This window comes from the organism of the source record quoted next, unplaced genomic scaffold, assembly GCF_019419815.1.
Source record: "Pyrus x bretschneideri cultivar Hongxiangsu unplaced genomic scaffold, Pyrus_bretschneideri_v1 Contig35, whole genome shotgun sequence".
Lineage (NCBI taxonomy): Eukaryota > Viridiplantae > Streptophyta > Magnoliopsida > Rosales > Rosaceae > Pyrus > Pyrus x bretschneideri.
This window is the reverse complement of record NW_025999668.1, coordinates 4,858,876-4,877,157: the sequence shown is the minus strand read 5'-3', so window position 1 is coordinate 4,877,157 and position 18,282 is coordinate 4,858,876. Positions and strand designations below refer to the sequence as shown.

Here is an 18,282-nt window from a genome sequence, read left to right as displayed (position 1 = left end):
GGGATCAACTGTTAAGTCATTACTTAGTCTCATAGGACAAGTGTATGCTTAAGATTTCTGTTTTATGAATCAAGGGCTGAGATAGCATGTAATAGAAAAGTGTTGTGCTGATATTTCTATAAAATATCTGTGTAGTTGCTCTCTGTGCAGCAGAGCTCTGCACATTCCTGAAAACCTTTCTTCTTCCGTGTTAAACATTCCCTCCTAAAATATCAACTTCAAAAACATTCTAAGATTTATCATGGCCTCAGAGCTTAGGTTCTGATCAAATTCAGGACTGGGCGTTTTGTGTGCTTCATACTACTGAAAAAAGGAGGGAAACTCAATTCCAGAATTTTTGAAAACCTTATCTGTTCTTACAAAGTCTCACATGGCTACTTCGAGCAGTGGAGGAGATTTGAGGGCTCCTATCTTCAATGGGTCCAACTACGATTTTTGGTCCATCAAGATGAAGACCATATTCAAATCATATGATCTCTGGAACTTGGTGGACAAGGGTATTGAAAGCGCAGAGTCTGGAGATGATTCCAGTGATGAAGATCAAAAGTCAGTAAAGAGCTCAATGAAGATTAATGAAACCAGAGATGCAAAAGCTCTAGGTATCATTCAAGGGGCAGTTTTTGACGAAATATTTCCTCGAATCTCAAACTTTGAATCATCCAAGACTGCGTGGGATGTTCTTCAACAAGAATTTCGTGGTGACAAAAAGGTTAGATCTGTCAAACTACAATGTTTAAGGAGAGATTTTGAGTACACTAGAATGAATGAAGGTGAATCTCTATCTGTTTATTTAACAAGGATGACTGATATAGTGAATCAAATGAAAACTCTTGGTGAAGAACTATCAAACCAAAGATTAGTGCAAAAGATACTTATAAGCTTGCCCAAATCCTATGATTCCATTGCATCCATTATAGAAGAAACTAAGGACCTTGACTTTATTGAGGTTCAGGAAGTGATTGGCACACTGAAAGGATATGAGCAGAGATTAAACATGCACTCTGAAAGCTTAGCTGAAAAGGCTTTTTCTAGCCTAAGTGTGACTGAGAGAGATAGCAGTTACAAGGCTCAGGGGAACAACTCAAATCAAAAGAAATTCTGGAAAGGAAAAGGGAAGAAATGGGATAACAAATTTACTCCACAACCAAAATCAGAAACTAGCAGTGATTCTACTAAAACCAAGTGCAAAATATGTGACAAATTACACTATGGTGTTTGCTGGTATAAGGGAAAACCCAAATGCACTAAGTGTGAGAGATTTTGTCATCTAGCAAAAGACTGTAATCCAAGAAGGAACCAAGCTGTCAACTATGCACATAGAGCAGAAGAAGAGGAAGTAAATGTCTTTTATGCGTGTAGTGTTGCAAGAACTGAAAATAAGAGACGAATCTGGAACATTGACAGTGGATGCAGTAACCATATGACTGCATATGAATCACTGTTAGTCAACATTGACAGAAGCTTCAATTGCAGAGTTAAAATGGGAAATGGACAACTTGTGGAAGCTACTGGTAAAGGAACTCTTGTTCTAGAGACAAAGGGTGGAAGAAGATTCATCAAGGATGTGATACTTGTACCTGGCCTTGATGAAAATCTCCTTAGTGTGGGACAAATGATCGCACATGGCTACTTCCTACTCTTTGGGGATGACATGGTGGAGATCTTTAATGACAGAAGTCTCCAAAACTTGGTAACACAAGTTGGCATGACTGAAAACAAAAGTTTTCCACTTATGCTAGACTACAATGACTTAGTTGCTCTAAAAGCAAGTACTGCAGAGAACTCTTGGTTATGGCACAAGAGGTTTGGACATCTCAACTTTCACAGTTTGAAGAGCTTGGAGAGATTACAAATGGTGACTGGACTGCCTGAGCTACAAGAAACAAAAGAGCCTTGTGAAGGTTGCATACTGGGGAAGCATCACAGGGACTCCTTCGAAACTGGAAATGCATGAAGAGCAAGCCAACCTCTAGAACTCATTCACACAGATGTGTGTGGTCCTATGAAAACACCTACACTCAGTGGGAACAGATATTTTCTGTTATTTATTGATGACTGCACCAGGATGGTTTGGGTTTACTTCATGAGAAACAAGAGTGAAGTTTTTACTATCTTCAAGAAGTTCAAAGTAATGGTTGAACTTCAAAGTGGTCTTAAGATCAAAAGACTAAGAAGTGACAGAGGTGGTGAGTTCACTTCCATTGAGTTCCAAGAATTATGTGAAGGGGCAGGATTACAGAAGCAACTGACAGTGGCCTACTCACCACAGCAGAATGGTGTAGCTGAGAGGAAGAACATGACTGTGGTTGAAATGACCAAGTCAATGCTGCATGATAAGAAAATGCCAATTTCCTTCTAGGGTGAGGCAGTCAATGCTTCTGTGTATCTTCTAAAGAGGTGTCCAACTAAAGCACTCGAGAAGAAAACACCATTTGAGGCATTTAGTGGCAGAAAACCAAATGTAAAGCACTTGAAGGTGTTCGAATCAATCTGATATGCCCAGATACCATCTCAATTAAGACACAAGCTTGAAGTCAACAGTATCAAGTGTGTTCTTGTAGGCTATGGAAGCTGTGAAAATGGCTATAGGCTCTACAATATTGAGACACATAAAGTTATAATCTCAAGAGATGTGGTGTTCAAAGAAAATGAAGCATGGAATTGGGAAACCAAGAACATTGACACCATCTCATTTCCATTAACAATGGAAAGAACACAAGCAACTGTGCAACCTGAAAATGAACCTGTTATAACAGGTGGAAGTCAAAACGATTTCTCTACACCATCACAAGGATCTCAGTCCACTACTTCAAATGCAGAAGGACAAGAACTGCAGGGTTCCTCCCCAGGAACAACTCCATTAAAAATGAGGAGTTTAGATGAGATCTATGCAGTCTGTAACTACTGTATTGCTGAACCAGAGAGTTTTGAAGAAGCAGAAATGGATCAATCTTGGCAGAAAGCAATGAGTGAAGAAATTGCTATGATTGAAAAAAACTCTACTTGGAAATTAGTAAACAGACCGAGTGATAAACCTGTGATAGGTGTGAAATAGATCTACAAGACCAAGCTGAATCTGGATGGATCTATAAAGAAGAATAAAGCAAGACTGGTAGCCAAAGGCTACTCACAACAACCAGGGATAGATTTCAATGAAACCTTTGCCCCTGTGGCAAGGTTAGACACCATCAGAACTTTGGTTGCTCTTGCTACTCAAAAGGGATGGAAACTCCATCAATTAGGTGTTAAATCAGCCTTTCTGAATGGCACTCTGGAGGAAGAAGTGTACGTGGATCAACCACAAGGCTTTGAGGTTCCAAATGAAGAAGAGAGAGTGTATAAGTTACACAAGGCTTTGTATGGACTCAAACAAGCCCCCAGGGCCTGGTACAGTGAGATAAACTCCTATTTCAACAGATGTGGATTTAACAAAAGTCCTAGTGAAGCTACATTGTATACAAAAACTGGTGAGAAAACTGATATGCTTATTGTGTCCATATATGTTGATGATGTGGTTTTTACTGGCAATTGTGAAGAAATGATTGAAGAATTCAGAAAAGACATGATGAGGCAATATGAGATGACAGATCTTGGCTTGCTGCATCACTTCTTGGGAATCGGAGTAATACAAGATGTTACTGGAATCTTCATACATCAGGAGAAGTATGCACAATCATTGCTTGGAAGATTCAATCTGGAAGGATGCAAATCTGTGGCAACACCATTGATCACAAATGAGAAGCTTTGCAAAATGGATGGTTCTGAACCTGCTGATGAAAATCTATACAGAAAAATTGTTGGGAGTCTACTTGACTGCAACAAGGCCTGACATTATGTATGCAGCCAGTCTCTTATCAAGGTTCATGCATAATCCCATAAGAATTCACATAGGAACTGCTAAGAGAGTACTCAGGTATATCTCAGGGACCTTAGACTATGGGATCAAGTATGAGAAGGGAGAAGAAGCAATCCTAGTTGGCTTCTGTGACAGTGATTGGAGTGGCAGTGAAGATGACATGAGAAGTACTTCAGGATATGCATTTACATTTGGTTCTGGAATATTTTCTTGGGCTTCTGTCAAGCAACAAAGTGTTGCACTGTCTACGGCTGAGGCAAAGCATGTAAGTGCTGCGATGGCTACTTCTCAAGCTATATGGTTGAGGTTTATGTTAAAGGATTTTGGTGAAATGCAAGTGGATGCTACACCACTTATGTGTGACAACACATCAGCAATAGCTATGACTAAGAATCCTATTTTTCACCAGAAAACTAAACATATCAAAAGGAAGTTTCATTTCATAAGGGAATCATTGCAGGAGAATACCATTGAACTGATCTACTGCAAGTCACAGGATCAAATGGCAGACATCTTCACCAAAGCTCTACCAAAAGACAGATTTGTCTATCTCAGAGAAATGCTTGGGATCAAAACCAGAATTCATTTGATGGGGAGTGTTGGAATTAAATGAAATTTGGTTTTGATCTAATGGCTGAGAAGGAAGGGATCAATTGTTAAGTCATTACTTAGTCTCATAGGACAAGTGTATGCTTAGATTTCTGTTTTATGAATCAAGGGCTGAGATAGCATGTAATAGAAAAGTGTTGTGCTAATATTTCTATAAAATATCTGTGTAGTTGCTCTCTGTGCAGCAGAGCTCTGCACATTCCTGAAAACCTTTCTTCTTCCGTGTTAAACATTCCCTCCTAAAATATCAACTTCAAAAACATTCTAAGATTTATCACGACGATCTCTGTATTTTCTTTGGTGATTTTTGGAGCACAGGTGGAAGGTGAGAGAGAGAGAACTGCCAATCTTTTTCAGGAATACTGAGGGTGGAAGTTCCTTGAACTGATAATCTGGCATTTCCTAACTCAAGACAAGTTATGTTGTTGTGCTGCGTCGGAGTCATGGCAACCATGTCACATTCCGAGTCCAGACGGTTATATTCTTGGTGGTGGGATAGTCACATTCCAAAGAATTCAAAATGGCGTCAGGAGAATCTTACAGGTCTTGATATTTTTCCCTAAAATTTATCTGTTTAGTTGGACAAATCACTTTTTTTTTTTCTTTTTTTTTTTTTTTTCAGATGCAGATATAAGCTATCAGTTGTATGTGCACTAGGCATATAGCTACTACTTACGTGTGATGGCAAGTCATACCAACAAGACACATCATTTTTGTTTTAATGCCAACATAAAGATGTTAAGTAAGCCAGTTGCCTATATTCTTCTCTTTTGGATGTTAATTTTAAATGCTAAGGAATCAATTTCTTAACGATTTTGTATTTAGATGAGGAAAAAGGACAAAAGAGATGTGATAGCCGAGGGGGTAGAGTAGATAGAACCAAAACTAAATACTGAAAACCATTCTTTGCATGGCCACCTATGTTGGATTTTCTCTCCTCCTATTCTCATCCCCTTTCTTTCACTTCCTCACACAAATTGTTTTTTTGTCTTCTCAGAAATTAAGGGTTTGTTTGGTATTCTACTTGAATCTAACTTTTTAGAATCAAAAACATTTTTTAAGTTTTACAACTTGAATACTTATTTGGTATGACTGTTTTAAAAAACTGAACTCAAAACTAACTTGAAAATTAGCCTACTTCTAAAAAACACAAAAAGTGAGTTTTTAGAGTTTTTAAACTCCAAACCACTACTTTTCTCTCTTGCCTTTCTCACTCCCAATTTCTCTTACTCTTAATATTTCCTCCCCTCCAAATTTCTCTCCTATTTCTCTCTCATTTCTCCTTTCTTTCCCTCTCCTCCTTCCTCCTAGGCTCCTACGAATCTTTCATCATCTTTGCTCTCTCCCTCATCTTTGACTTTCCTTGGTTTTCACCAAGGAATATTCGACCGACTGCTCAATCAAGAAGAAGTCTAACCATATGTTCAACATAAAAAAGGAACCGAATGAGACGTTTTGCAACTATGTCAAGAGGTTCAACGCGGAGAAAGCTAAAGTTGTTGAATGTGATGACACAATAGCCAAAAGGACATTCAGGAAGAGAATCCTACTTGAGCATGCACTTTAGAATGAAGCCAAGAGAGCTCAGAAAGCAACCTCGGAAGAATATGGAGGTAATTTAGATGAAGACCAATGAGAAGTAGTCCAACAAAAAAATCAGTGAAAATCTTGCACAGAGATGTTCACCAAGTTCTCATTGCCGATCTACCAGATCCTCAGTAACTTCAAGGACGAGTCTTGGTTCAAGATGTCGCCACCCTCGAAAGGAGAAAAATCCAAGCTGGATCATTGGAAGTATTGCGCATTCCACCGTGGTCCAAGCCATACAACTAACAGCTGCATCAAACGAAAAAAGTATCTCGAAAAGCTGTGAAAGAGGGCAAGTGCGACAAGTAACTCAATAAGCCAGCAGCATAGCCCACGCGTCTGCAAGACGCAGAAGTTAACGATGAACCCCCTGCCAAAGTAATTCACATCAATGGTATCTTCGCCGAATTTAAACATTTGGGGCCCACCAACATTTCCAAGAAGAGGAAAATCTAGGGGTAACATTTACCCCTCAAGTTTAGATGTAATTGCAACCTCATACAACATCTTTGAAACATTTCAATTTAACTTTATATTTTCTTTTTTCCCCATTCTCATTTTCACTCTACAGCCTTGCGCCTCCCTGCTCCTCCCTTGCGATCCTAAGGCCCCCCAGCCATGCAAATCTTCGTGAAAACCCTAACGGGTAAGACCATCACCCTAGAGGTCGAGTCCTCCGACACCATCGACAATGTCAAGGCCAAGATCCAAGACAAGGAAGGCATTCCGCCGGACGAGCAGCGCGTCATCTTTGTCGGCAAGCAGCTCGAGGACGGCTGCACCCTTGCCAACTACAACATCCAGAATGAGTCTACCCTCCACCTGGTGCTCCACCTCCGTGGCGGCGTAAAGAAAAGGAAGAATAAGACCTGCACCAAGCCCAAGAAGATCAAGCACAAGCACAAGAAGGTGAAGCTCCCTCTGCTCTAGTTCTACAAGGTGGATGATTCCGGCAAGGTGTTGGAAATGTGCCCTAAAACCAATCATATGATGATACTTTACGAACATTTCAAACTAATGTTGTTTAAATGTAAAGGGCAAAGATTATTGTTTGAGCCGTCTCATATAAATGTTATATGCTTAAACAATAAGTCCAAGGAATATGTGATTGGAAGAATGCGATCTAAAGAAGTTAGATTCATGAGACCATTCTTTCGTTGACACATCCTAAACGTTCCTGATCATATGATTGTCAATTGGGCATTGACAGTCCGTTAAGATCAGTACGTGCTATGTCTTCTCTCAGGGAGAGTGACTAGTCTCGAGTCATTGGTGTGTGTGACATCAAGACAAGTACGTAGGTGCTCAATAGAGAATGAGTTCACTGAACACGATCAACGAAGAGTTCTCATATTCATGTCACATGAGAACTCATGATTGGGATAATGCAAATTAGTCTTTTGACCTGAGGCATCACAGTTGTCTTGTGGTTAGGTCCTTAATCTTTGATTATGTCAAAGTCACTCCATCAGGAGGGTGTCCACGGCATCGTTGGGGTTAAGCCACTTAGCCATGGAGGCAAGTGAATGCGCAACAAGGGATCTCTAACCTTCAAACTGTTTGAGGGAGAATACTCTATGATATGATTAAGAATCTTTGGCCAAAGTATGAATGAGATTTAGGAATGTGTTCCAAATCACATTCAAGGTAATCATATAAGCACAAGACTCACATTGGATAGTAGACATGAATAAACTATCAAACCAAACAATGTGGTCAAGAGTATTGTATTAGAGAAAGACCGTATTGCATTTGTAATCCTAAAACTGAATAGGTTCTCCACCTCTTCTGATTAGCTTGGGTAACCATGACATGCTGCTAGGCGTCAACCATGGTTTGTGGAAGCCCTAAAAGTGTATTATCACTAACGGGAGAATTGAAAGTAAGTTTCAATTCACAATCGATTAGAAAGAGTTTTAATCGCCCACTGCCTCGCTAAAAGGAACCTAATGGATCGTTCACCGAGTAAGGTAGAGTTTGAAGAAACAACGGAGATGAGTAAGAATAATTAAATGGTTTAATTATTTATCTAAGGCTAGGATTAATTAATATGTTAATTAATCAAACGAATAAGTTCGTTAAAGACCTCGGGTTAGTTTTGGGCCGCAAGGCCCAATGAGATTTGAATGTCAAGCCCATTAACTCAAGTTGTATGACAACTTGAATAAACAAAGGGCTTGAAAGCCCAATAAACCCTATAGGCCGGCCATGTTAGAAGAATAGGGCTTTTGGTCCATTAGGTCACTTATTTGAAGGGACTATATAAAGGACTTTATAGCCTAAAATTCATTAATGGTTATTTTTGGGGAAAGGATGAGAACACAAGCTCTCCTTTCTCTCTAAAATTTCGGCCACCTTGGAGGGATCATCTAGCAATCTTACTTCCTCAAGGTCACTCATTTCTTCTACAATATGCCTTGGTGTGGAGACTTAGAGGTTCTCAATTTTGGGAACTTGGAGAAACCTTTTCATCCATCAAAATCCATGGATCTAAGATGCAAGGAATGAAGGCCCTCTCTTTGGGTGATTAGCCTTTGCTTATGCAAAGAGGAATCTACAAAGGTATTGATTTCTCAACTCACTTTGTTTTGAGTTGAGTCTTGGTTCATCTATCTACTAGGCTTTGAAGTTCATGGGTTAAGTTTTGTTTTTGAGTGCATATAAACATGATTCCGCCTTTTAATTGTTAATTGCATGTTATTGATGTTGCTCAAATGAACTTGTTTTTCACAAATCTTCCTTCAAGTGGTATCAAGAGCCTAAGTCTAGTAGTTGGTGAATCCTTTTGGGTTTTGTAGTTCATAGTTTGTGATTTGAATGTTGTAATTGTTACAAGCCTTATTCTTGCTTCTTTGAATGTAAATTTTGTTAGAAAATTTGTCATCTCAAATGTTGTAGATGTAGTTCATATGAGCATGAATTTTGGAGCTAAAATTTGGTGCCATGTTTTTGGGGAAATTCGGCCAAATCCAAAGGGTGGATTTTTGGGTTCTTGTTTGACTTGTTAAAAGTGTTTTAAAGTGACTTTTGGAACCCCTATGTACCCTAGTATGGTTGTATGTTATTTCCCTTAAGTTTGAGTGGTTTTGGTATGTTTTTGGGTGAAGAATGTTCATGGAGCTCTTATGGGTTTTCATGGATGCTCTTCATTGTTCTTGATATGTTCTTGCCAAGAACAAAAGGTTTGGTGTTTTGATTCAAAGTTTTGATTTATTTCATAAAGTTTTGTTTTGAAATATTTCTTATGTTTAAATATCTTAGATATTTGTTTTGAAAAATTAAAGAAATTTTAGTGGGTAGGTGTGTAATGATTTATTCCATTTCACACACCCCACTTACAAAACTTTGAAATTTTTTTATATACTTTGCTTCAATGGCCGGCCACCCTACTCAATTAGGGTCCTTGTGGGGCTTTTATGCAATTACATAAAGTTTTGATACTTTTGTGTATTTGTACTTTGACCCAAAAGTTTACGTTTTTACGTAAAGGTCCAAAATCACTAAAAGGACAAATTGTTTTGCTCCTTTAATGAAGTTTTAGCTTTTGTGGAAATTTTGGGTTCTAGTTGTAATTACATGAAGTAGTGGATTTTTGTGTTTTTACAAAGTGACCCCAAAAGTTTAAGTTTTTGCAAAATAGCCCAAAAGTTGAGGTTAATTGCACTATGGCCCAAACAAGTTGAGGTCATAGCATTTTGGCCCAAATTAGGTAGAGAACAAAATTGTTTTGTCTCTTTAAATGAGAATTGGATTTTCATTTCATTTAGCTCCATCTAAATCAATTCTATGGATACAAAAACCAAATGAAAATGTTGCATTCAAGTTTAATTAGCTAAAGCATTAATTAATTAAAGAAAGGGTGATTATGAACCTAAGCCTACTATAATTGAGCTACGTGAAAGGCCGTTTCAAATTTGTTTGAACCATGGGAATGTGTAGATTAAATTTTGGTTGTAATTTGATATGATCAATTGTTGTAAAAGAGCATAAGCTCTTCTTTACTTTAAAGTAATTTGATTTGATCAATTGTTGTAAAAGAGCATAAGCTCTTATTTACTTTGAAGTACTCCTTTCTTGTTTTATTCGATATGCATGAAATTGGAGTAGTTGGGTCCAACGCCCAATAAGACAACACACCTTAATGTGATTAAACGCGTAACTAAAATCAATCACCATCCCTAGACCGAGATTCAACACAAGGCTCGTGTTGGATCTAATCAAAGGTTCATAGTCATCCTAAGGCCCTAAGGCAACTATATAGTCCATCAATGAATGCAAATCTTATGTTAGTAGTACCATATAGTCTTGCTTTAAAAACCGTTTTAAAAGCATAGTGGGAGTATTATATACTACTAAATCAATCATATGGACCAATAGTTGTAATAGGACCAAAATGTTTTAATTGGATTAAAATGTATGTTTATATGTGATGAGACCTAAAACCCTCAACCAAACCATTATTAAGTTGATAAGCGAGAGATGCTTTGAATATCTCTTCGTGGCCTTCCACCGTGGTAGGCTCCAATCGTTTGTGACTTGTACACCGGCTTCACCCTATCATGGGGGAGTACAAAGTGCATGCTTACACTCAGGAGGAGTCTATACGCATATGATGAGGTGAGTGTAGGCAACGAGGATGGCCAATATCATATCATTGTGAGGCTATTCTTGAACCCCTTCATGAACTAAGCATGGTGGGAATAACTTAACTAAGTGCAATGGCGCCGATATCATATCATTGTGAGGCAACATTCTCTAAAGGCCAAATAAGATGGGTACTTGCAAGAGATGCAAATGAGTAAGCGTACTCTCTCATCATTATTTTTGCTAACCGATATCGTATCATCGTGAGGTGGGCTTGGTAATGGTGAGTCTCCCATACCCCGCTAAGAGTTCAACAAAACTCTCGAATTCCGATGAGGGATATGGAATTTGCCAAAAATAGTGGGTGGTGCTATTTGATTTAAAGACCCGAATCAAATGGCTTAAAATCAATCAATTTATATTCGTTATTTATTTGTTTACCAATATATTTGCAAACACTATCCAAAACTTGACAAAGAAAAACCGAACGCTTTAGTTTCCGAACTTGGTACCACAATCCCATAGATTGTCTTGAATGGATTGTAAAAGTACCTAAGTAGTCTCATCCTCACAATCTTCCTATTGATAATGTATCAATGGAAGAACATGTTAGATAAGTCTACCATGAAGAGGACAATGCAAACTCTAGTGCTTGTCTCTTTGTTACACGAACAAGGAACTTGAGAAGTAAGCACAAGGGCATGGACACTTTATGTGCCATGATTCTTCACTTACAAATTGTTGTATGAAGAAATGAGAGTTGCCTTGATCAACTCTTGAAAGTTTGTTATTATGTTTAGAACATAATGGTTGGTTGACAAAAATAGTCCATTTTATATGGACTTATGATGATTTTGAATCATTGAGTGTTGAAGTGTTAAACCACTTAACGAGACGGAAACTAGGCAAGGACTTCACCTTTGTGTCCCTATCCTAATGGTTCACTAAGTTTATTGTAAACTATATAGTGAACAATAACCGCACGCTCTCCAAATCGTTTGATGTGTATAACACATTTGAAATAAGTTTCAAGAGAGATAGTGGGAGTTTAGGGACCATGACTATTGTAATCAAAAGGGAAGTCAAATGAAGAAGGCAAAATAACTCCAAGGGAACAAACTTTCTTTATGAAAGGATGGACATTGGAAGGGGTATTTGCAAGAAATGTCTTGCAAGTGTCAAGAACGCACCTTTTGAAGGTGTTGTAAAATGTTCTTGAAAAGTTCATAACAGTTGGTTCTTCTACTTGAATGCATGATTCTGTATTAGTAACTATGTTTTACAATTGTTGTAAAAGTGTGCTAATAAGAAGTAGAAGATTAATGAGAGAAGAGAAAGTACTTCACATTCCAAACGTGAATCGAATATAGATCTCTGCGAAAGCGGATTGTACTTACTTCCTCATATGAACTACCAAAGAAATTGGAAAAACCAAAGATTGTCTTTACGTCCCAATTTTAAAGGAACATAATTCCGTCACAGTTGTAGAGATGGATGAATGTTTTGTTTGACAAAACATTGTTCTTTATTAATGAATGATTAGATTATGGTAATCTAATTAATTGTCTCTGTTGTAGAGATGATGTGGTAGTGTTAACTGTTTAAGAATATAACAATGCTTAAAACCCAAAAGGTTGCAAGGTAGTGACTAATCCCAACTGAGTTGTGATACCTCTAAAACATAAGTTACGAGTTGGTCATAGATGGATGCTTTGGATCGTTAGATCCGGATCCAATACCTTCTTGTTAAAATTGTATAGAGGCGAAATGTTCGAATCTTTATTCTTTTGGAAAGAAGAAAGAATCACAAAGTTGTTGAGGTTAATTCACTTAGATGTTAGTGGCACTTGCCCACAACATAATACTACTCATGTTGTATGACATTCACCGAAGATCACTCTCGGTTGGACTATAGTTTATTTTGAATAAACACAAGTCCGAATACTTTGCAAAAGGTTTCAAAGAATTCAAGAAATGTAAGTAGATGAGTAAGACGTCTAAAGTATTTACCTCCTTAGATTTGATCCAAGGAAAAAGTAACATTTTAGATTAATTTCCTTGAAAAATATCAAGGAAAGTAGCATCGTAAGATAATGAATTTCTCCATTAGGAGAAGAATGAACATAAATAAGATTTAGTTCGTTGGACATTATCAATTACCCATATATATATGATATATACTTCTAAGACATGTTAGTTGTAGAGATCCATCCATCATGGATCTTAGCAAGCTAGTGGGAGCTATAAGCGTCTTATGAGAAAAGATCAATTGTTTGATTTCTCATAAAGATGTAAATGAATCTTTTGTTTACTAGGTTTACAAAAGATTAGTGGGAGTTGATCATATTCCTAAATTTGAATATATGTACATGATATATATTAATTTTGAAAATGAAAGGAATTCTTCATCGTTAAAGTTATGACTTTAAACATTCTATAATGATAGAATGTATATGGGAGACATAGTCTATATACATGGGATGGAAATCTATAATGATAGATTTCAAGATATAATTGGATTATATCAATCCCTAAAATAGACAATAAGATGCTAGGAAGTTTCTCATATGATGATAAACTTCAATTAGAATGACAATTCTAGTGAGACTAGGAAGTTGTTCTTCTCAAAGGGAATGTACCCTTTGACTCCCAAAGAAATAATGCGTAAATAGAATCCTTTATGCATACGCAGAAAGGTGATTTATGTATTACATATTGTATGAAAACATTGATATAAGTTGTACCTAGAACGGTACAAGATGATATCAGTGCAAGCCCAGGATCAGAACCATGGCAACTGTCAAGTGAATCCTTAGGTATTTAAGAAATACTAAGGATGGATTCCTCAAGAATGAGGAAGAATTAGAGTAACGTAATGGAAGCGTAAATGTATTAGATTATGAATCTAATCCATCATAGAATATCTCTTCATTATGAATGAAGTGATAATGAGATATCTCTTTATTATGACTAAAGAGATATTTGGGTGGAAACGTTAAAAGTAAATGACTTTAATGTGTTCCATCATGTATGCAAAATATATTGCCATATAGAAGCTTACAACATTGTTGTTTGGATGGGAAAGTTCATTCATGAACTCTCCATTCGGTTCCAACCAGAAAGTGTATGACACTAATGGGGCGATAGCTCAAGCCAGGGAATCAAGGTCTCATCAAGGTCCGAACTCAAATGAGAGACTGAACCACATGATTGAGAATCATGTATAATGGTGACGTCGTTATTCTCAAGGTTGCTTCTATGGATAACATATAGATATCCATTGTTTAGGCCTACTACTCAGCCATTTATGAAATGAATTACAGAAGAGGTATCATCAATGATGACTAAGCTGATTGGCTCTAGTGCAAGTGGGAGATTGTTGGAAATGTGCCCTAAAACCAATCATATGATGATACTTTACGGACATTTCAAACTAATGTAGTTTAAATGTAAAGGGCAAAGATTATTGTTTGAGCCGTCTCATATAAATGTTATATGCTTAAACGATAAGTCCAAGGAATATGTGATTGGAAGAATGCGATCTAAAGAAGTTAGATTCATGAGACCATTCTTTCGTTGACACATCCTAAACGTTCCTGATCATAGGATTGTCAATTGGGCATTGACAGTCCGTTAAGATCAGTACGTGCTATGTCTTCTCTCAAGGAGAGTGACTAGTCTCGAGTCATTGGTGTGTGTGACATCAAGACAAGTACGTAGGTGCTCAATATAGAATGAGTTCAGTGAACACGATCAACGAAGAGTTCTCATATTCATGTCACATGAGAACTCATGGTTGGGATAATGCAAATTAGTCTTTTGACCTGAGGCATCACAGTTGTCTTGTGGTTAGGTCCTTAATCTTTGATTATGTCAAAGTCACTCCATCAGGAGGGTGTCCACGGCATCGTTGGGGTTAAGCCACTTAGCCATGGAGGCAAGTGAATGCGCAACAAGGGATCTCTAACCTTCAAACTGTTTGAGGGAGAATACTCTATGATATGATTAAGAATCTTTGGCCAAAGTATGAATGAGATTTAGGAATGTGTTCCAAATCACATTCAAGGTAATCATATAAGCACAAGACTCACATTGGATAGTAGACATGAATAAACTATCAAACCAAACAATGTGGTCAAGAGTATTGTATTAGAGAAAGACCGTATTGCATTTGTAATCCTAAAACTGAATAGGTTCTCCACCTCTTCTGATTAGCTTGGGTAACCATGACATGCTGCTAGGCGTCAACCATGGTTTGTGGAAGCCCTAAAAGTGTATTATCACTAACGGGAGAATTGAAAGTAAGTTTCAATTCACAATCGATTAGAAAGAGTTTTAATCGCCCACTGCCTCGCTAAAAGGAACCTAATGGATCGTTCACCGAGTAAGGTAGAGTTTGAAGAAATAACGGAGATGAGTAAGAATAATTAAATGGTTTAATTATTTATCTAAGGCTAGGATTAATTAATATGTTAATTAATCAAACGAATAAGTTCGTTAAAGACCTCGGGTTAGTTTTGGGCCGCAAGGCCCAATGAGATTTGAATGTCAAGCCCATTAACTCAAGTTGTATGACAACTTGAATAAACAAAGGGCTTGAAAGCCCAATAAACCCTATAGGCCGGCCATGTTAGAAGAATAGGGCTTTTGGTCCATTAGGTCACTTATTTGAAGGGACTATATAAAGGACTTTATAGCCTAAAATTCATTAATGGTTATTTTTGGGGAAAGGATGAGAACACAAGCTCTCCTTTCTCTCTAAAATTTCGGCCACCTTGGAGGGATCATCTAGCAATCTTACTTCCTCAAGGTCACTCATTTCTTCTACAATATGCCTTGGTGTGGAGACTTAGAGGTTCTCAATTTTGGGAACTTGGAGAAACCTTTTCATCCATCAAAATCCATGGATCTAAGATGCAAGGAATGAAGGCCCTCTCTTTGGGTGATTAGTCTTTGCTTATGCAAAGAGGAATCTACAAATGTATTGATTTCTCAACTCACTTTGTTTTGAGTTGAGTCTTGGTTCACCTATCTACTAGGCTTTGAAGTTCATGGGTTAAGTTTTGTTTTTGAGTGCATATAAACATGATTCCGCCTTTTAATTGTTAATTGCATGTTGTTGATGTTGCTCAAATGAACTTGTTTTTCACAAATCTTCCTTCACAAGGTATAGAGGCTAAGGAAGGAGTGCCCCAATGCTGAGTGTGGTGTCGGGATTTTCATGGCGAACCACTTCGACAGGCACTACTACGGCAAATGCGGATTGACCTATGTTTACCACAAGGTTGGCAGTGATAAAAGTAATTTTGAATTTAATATTTTGAATTATATCATTATGGATTTAAATTTTGATGCTTAAAAAAAAATTCAATTGAATACCTTAATTATCATTTTATTGCAATTTCATACTTCCGTTAGTTAAACTATCAATTTGACCGTGAAGTGATGATGCCACAAATATAAAGCTTGCATCCCACCCGTTTTTTCTCCACGGAGACGGCATCTACCACTTCCGTCGCAATTTTAGGGAGTAGCGAGGTCTCTATCTCATCTTCTTTTCAGTGGGCCACCCTCTCTCTACCCGCAGCGATTGCGGTCTTCTCATATTCTCTCGACCTTTCTTTCTGAAGGGAGTGCGGCGACCTTTCTTTCTGAAGGGAGTGCGGCTTCAATTCCATCGTGTGCGCAGGCGTAAGACGATGCCGATGGAAGGGTATGGGAGTTTACGAACACCAGCGACAGAGAAGGTAAGGAATGGAGTTGCAGTGTGACCGATGGAAACCGAAGATCTGAGTCTTACCAGAGAATCATATATGTACGAATTGGGCGAATCGTGAAAGTGAAGAAGACGATGAATATTTTTGTCAAGACTTCGAAAGGTTCCAATTCCGAGAGCGAAATGAAACTTGAAGGGACAACTCCACTGAGATTAGAAGCAACTCGGACCCCGACTAGAGCACCGCCGCTCACAACACTCTCGCCACCATCAAGAATTTGATGGAGTTGAAGCACAAAACTTTCCCCCAAAATCTGAAACACAGAACTTTCCCCAAATTAAAATTCCTATGAATTTCATGGGTGGGCAACGGGAATGGAGAACCCTTTATCCTGAAAATTCAGAGGGATCCAAGGTGATGAGACAAGCCCAGTTGTTTCCGATTAGGGATTTGACCCCTTTTCTTCTGTTTAGAAGGCTATTTTCTTATGTGTAGGCTATTCCCAAGCAAAGATAAAAGGTGGAAGACCCAAAACTATAAATTTACAATCACAAGGAGGAGAGAGTATTATTTAAGGTAGAGAGAGAAGCTCCACGCAATGTCAAAGAGTAAAATTCAAACCCAATCCATGGAATAGGTCATTCTGCAAAAGCAGGGCAAAGTGGGTGGATGCCATTGCCATCTCTCCATGGAGAAAAAGGTGGTGGGCCCCTTTGTAATTTTAAATTTTGTTTTATTTTTAAATTGATTTTTAAAATTTTAATTATTTTTATTTTCCAAGTCATCAAAACATGTGGGCCTTATATTTGTCACATCATCATTTAACGGTCAAATTGACGGTTTGATTAACAGATGCATGAAATTGCAATAATATAATAATTAAGGCATGAAATTAAAATGTTTTAAAAATGTTGTACGAAGTTGCAATTGCACCAAAATCTGAGGGGGTAAAATGTAATTAACCCAAAATCTAGCAAGCAGAATTGGTTTTCTAGGTTCAGGCTACTAACATTGTACTTGGGCCATCAACTTTAAGGAGCAGGACGCCGAGGGAGTAGACTTTCCCCACTATGACGCCCTGGTGACTTCATCCAACTAGTCCATGCCATGATCAACAGAATAATAGTGGACAATGGCAGCATGGTCAATATTCTTCAACTATCAGTAATTCAAAGGATGGTCATAGAGAGCACTATCAAGCGCTAGACGGAGGTCCTGATTAGATTCAACAACTTCACCTAAACTGTTGTTAGCAACCCATCTCCCCATAACGGAATTTTGAACCGACCTTGGCTCATGAAGATTGGAGCTGTGGCATCAGTCGAGTACCAGAAGATTCAATTCTGCATCTTAGGAAGAGGAGTCTGAGAGAACAAGTCTGATCAAGTCGCATCCCAAGTCCCGACGATGCACTATGCTTATTTTGTGGGTGATATTGAAGAATTTCAGTTTCTTCATTTGAACCACTTTGTTTTGATTGAGGCACTTATGGTTTGCAAATTCGGAGGAGACAATGGAGAAATGTTCTACTTTTGTTGGCTTTGGTACAATTTGCGTCAAGGTAGAGATTGTTATGAGCACCGAGAGCTTGAAGAATTTGATTTGCCTTCCGTTGTTTTCTAGTTCGTACTTAAGATGCTTTTGTTGATTGTTGATTCAACTCTTCGTGTTGCTATAGGAATTTCGCCGAAGTGAATATTGTTGGAATTAGTAGCTCAATTCCACTTGGACCTTGTATTTTATTTGAGCCCACGATGGAGTATGTGAAAACCACTTGAGTGGCTCTAGGTTATCTCCAATATATAAGCCAACCGTCTTTTGTTTCAAACAGAAATGAGAGCGGCCGACCGCTACCAAAAGATAGAGAGGGAAAGTGCTGCTCTTGTGCTTCCTTTTTGTTCAATTATTCATTCGAAAATATTGGTGTTG

General features: G+C 38.0%; 1 pseudogene; it reads left to right on the top strand.

The window, feature by feature from the left end:
- Positions 1-6,624: 6,624 nt before the first annotated feature.
- LOC125480702 lies at positions 6,625-15,995 on the top strand (annotated as a pseudogene).
- Positions 15,996-18,282: the final 2,287 nt, after the last annotated feature.